General features: G+C 46.9%; 1 non-coding gene across 1 annotated transcript; it reads left to right on the top strand.

The window, feature by feature from the left end:
• Positions 1-359: 359 nt before the first annotated feature.
• Positions 360-522, top strand: LOC118588160. The gene has a single exon (XR_004945554.1). It is a non-coding gene; the product is annotated as a U1 spliceosomal RNA (small nuclear RNA).
• Positions 523-4,109: the final 3,587 nt, after the last annotated feature.

Genomic DNA, 4,109 nt, shown 5'->3' with positions numbered 1-4,109 from the left:
TGTCAGCCAAAATTTGCTGAAATACTACATTTTTTAAAATTTACAGAAAATGCAGCTCCCAGACACCATAAGAAGTTAATGCCTGAAATTGCCACCAGGTGGCGCTCCAAGGCTACCGAGAGCAGGTTAAACTTGGTGAAGCGTGAAGAGGGGCTGTGTGTGCCTTGGTGTAAAGGAGGACGAGGCAGAAGAATATATATGTATACATGTACACATATTTTAAAATTGAAAATAGATTTTTTCATACAATATACTCTGATTGCGGTTCCCCTCCTTCAAACTCTTCTCAGATCTCCCCACCTCTCACCCACCCAAACCTGTGTTCCTCCTTCCTCACTCTCATTAGAACACAAACAGGCATACTTACCTGGCAGGGGAGATACAATGATCCTGAAGGTGTTTCTTCCAGGCCAGGCTGATCTATTGCACTCCGGATGTGCTGACCCCTATGATTTCCCCAAATCTGGGAAATTCAACTGCATGATTTGTGGTAGTGGGTGGCTGTGCTCCCTTTTTTTCCTTGAAGAAAAGCAAAAAGAAAACAAACAGGCATCTGAAAATTAATTATAAAGAAACCGAATAAAATAAAAACAAACAAACAGATTAGGACAGAACAAATGGAAAAAGAGTCAAAGAAAAGCACAAGAAGACATGTAGCAGGAAACTTAACAGGTCCTTATTAATGAAATCAAACCCGAGGCCAGTTATTGAGGTGATTGCTGGAAGATCAGAGACACAGAACAAGCCACAGCTACCTCACCTTGTCAGTTCCTCAGGTGATCCTGTTTCCTTAGGCTGGAAGCTTCTGAGTCCTCCATCCACATGAATCTCAGCTGAACTGTGTTGCTCCAAAGCCTGAACGGTTAACCAGCCAAATTCTTAACTAACTACATGCTTTACTCACTTAGTTTCTGGTCCTCACGCCTTATATACCTTTCTCTTTCTGCCCCCACTCCCTGGGATTAAAGGTTGGGTTTCTGGGATTAAAGGCGTGGGTCACCATGCTTAGCTGTTTCTAAAGTGGCCTTGAACTCAGAGATCCACCTGGCTCTGCTTCCCAAGTGCTGGGATTAAAGGCGCGCACCACCACTGCCCTAACTTCTGCTATGGCTTGCTCTGACCCATTTTCTAGCCACCATTTTTGGCTTTGTTCTAGTTTCTGTCTGTTCTCTGACCCCAGATAGGTTTATTTCGGGGAACACACAATATTTCAGGAACACAATACCCACCACATTGAGACACATAGATACAGAGGCACACTCATTTGCACACACAGAGACACACAGGTGTGGAGGCACACTCATTTTGCACACAAAGAAACCCATAAAAATGCAAAAACTGGAAACCCTGATATTAAAACAAAAGACCTGTAAGGGTTTAAATAGAAGAAAATAAGCCTAACTAAGCATTTTGAGACAAAAACTTCTAAATACACCATTGAGTTTGTTTTGTGTTGGCCAATCGACTGCTGGGCATGGGGCCTGCCCTCGAACGTGCTGTGTATATGTAGCGAGACCTCACTGGAGTGGTTCCAGTGGTTCCAGTGGTTATCAGTTGGAGACAGCTTCTGGGTTAGAGATGAGGGCTCGTGTCCTCTTGCCCTTTCAGGGCTAGGACCCATCTGGCATGCTGCCAGTCTCTGTGACTCGTGTGTACAAGTCCTGTTGTGTCTAGAAGGCCTTGTTCCCTTGGTGTCCTCTGTCCCCTTTGGCTCTTATAATCTTTCCACCTCCTCTTCTTCAGGGTTCCCTGAGCCCTGAGAGGAGGGATTTGATGGAGAATCCCATTTAGGGCTGAATGTTCCAAGTTGGTCTCTCACTCTCTGCACATTGCCCTGCTTAGCTCTCTGTTTGTTCCCATCTGCTGCAGGAGGAAGCTTCTCTGATGGTGGCTGAGCAAGGCACAGATCTATGGGTCTAGTAGACTGTCATTAGGAGTCACTTTGTTGGTGTGTTCCTTTAGTAGAATGGTAGTATTTGGCTTTCCTTTAGATACATGGCCTATCTGCTCTCAGGTTCTTTGGGCGTGGGTTCCATCTCATGGAATAGTCCTTAAATCTGATCAGACAGTGGTTGGTTACTCCACAACTTCTGTGCCAACATTGTGCAAGCATATCTTGCAGATAGGTCACCATTGTAGAAAGAAGGGTTGGTGGATTGGTATTACCTTTCTCCTCTGGTACCTTCCAGTACTATGAACACTAGGGGTGAAGGCTTTATCTAGGCACCAGCTTGACTTCTCCATGTTCAATGTGTTATGTAGGTGTTGTCTCCAGCAATAGGCCTCACCATTAATTTGTGGAGAGCAACCAACAGCCTTGGCAACAGCCTGGGTGGTTTGGCTGTTCTCATGAAGCCCCTTTGACCAACAACTTGATTAGATGTAACCAATTTCTGGAACTGGGCATTTCATTTGTTGGCTGTATATGTATATGTTTCATGTACAGCTGATCCACTATGTGGTGACTGGCATTATAAAGCCTTAGTACTTGTTATGTATCTTTTGTATCTTAGCTCTTCTAGAACACAGCTTCCATGTTTTTCTCTGTGCTCCACACAAGGCCCAGCCTGTGTTATTTTCCGTTAAATTCAGTAGCTGCCCCTTAAGTGACGGCTGTCCTAATTGGAAGTTGCCAACTCCGCAGCTACCAGTAGCGGTTCAGCCGCAGTGGCCATAGCCAGGCGGGAATTCTGTTCCCTCAGGCACCGGCTCTATCACAGCTGCTAAAGGGAACTTTATCTTGATCTCTATCCCTCTATAGAACTCAGGATTCAAAGGTTGAGATGATGATCACTGAGAGGCTGAATAGAAAGTAGCTCATCTCCTCTCCTAGCTCTTGTCTCCCCAGAAAACCAGCATCTTTCTGCTCAGGCCCACTTAAGAACCCTAGCTACCCATGGTTTCTCCCTTCCACTTCCTGTCAACAGGTTGCTGACTCAGCCTCCTGACCACAGGTTAATTTTGTTTAATCAAACAAATGCAACACGTCTTTGCATCATTAAACAAATATTCCACAGCATAAACAAATGTAACACATCTTAAATTAACATTCCACAATAAGCCTGTAGTAGGAGCTTGACCTGAGTAGGTTGACCTGAGCCCCCAAAGTCATCTTGTAATTAGGCTTCCTTCCCTGTTGTCTTTCTTGGCCTATGGTGTCTGCCACATTAAGTCTAGAAGTATCTTACTGTCTATCTATTTTCCAATCTTTCCGTGAGTCCCAGTTGGCTTTTGGCTCCTTTCCAGACAAGAACCTTTGTGAACTCTCTCTCTCTCCTCGCTCTTCACACCCCTTATTCCGCGCCCCCCCCCCAATCTGATCCTCCATCTTCACCCTTGGCTTTAGGGTCACCTAGAAGAAAGGATGGACCAGCAGTGGGCGGTGATGAGGACGGTGAGATTCTGGAGGGATTCTGGGAGTAGAAATGATAAGAATTGCTTGGATATGAGCTGCGAGAGAAATTGGAAGGGAGTCCATGGTGGCTCCAGGCTTGTGGGTTGAGCACATGGGAGGGTAGAGTTGGCCCTTAGGGGATGGGAGCAGGAAGACAGTAGTCTTAATTCCTCTTCCTCCTTTCCCTCCTCTCCTCCCTCTCTGCTCTCCTCTGTCTCTTCTCCCCTTCTTTCCCCTCCTGCCTCTTCTCTTCCCCTCCCCCTCCTTTCCTTCCTCGTCCTTTCTACCTTCTCTTTCCATCTTTCATTTACCATCTCTTTCTCCCCTCCCCTTCCCCCTTCCCCTCTTTTTCCCACTCCCCTCGTCTCCCCCTCCTTTCCTTCCCTTCCTTCCCCTAGAAAGGCTCAGTTCCATGGGCCCTTAGAGGTGGCATCACACAGGAACCTTCAATCTGCTTCTTCAGGGAGGACCAGACAGAGCACAGAGGTTTGGTCCTGACCTGGACCGGGGCTGGGGGTGGGGTGGGGAGTGAGCGGGTGGGGGAGGGGGTTGGGAGTTGGGGGGTGAGGGGAGGGGGTAGGGACTGTTCCCTTTGCTATTGTGCTCTGAAGTACGCCTGGCCTCAGTAACAGTGCCCACCCCCACATAAGTCCTTTATTCACCTGTAAAATGGGTGCAGTGATTTTGACCTACTCAGAGGTTGGACGGTATAATT

The sequence above is a fragment of the Onychomys torridus genome, chromosome 7, assembly GCF_903995425.1.
Source record: "Onychomys torridus chromosome 7, mOncTor1.1, whole genome shotgun sequence".
NCBI classification, from domain to species: domain Eukaryota; kingdom Metazoa; phylum Chordata; class Mammalia; order Rodentia; family Cricetidae; genus Onychomys; species Onychomys torridus.
The sequence above is the reverse complement of the archived record's forward strand: the minus strand, read 5'-3'. Positions and strand labels throughout refer to the sequence as shown.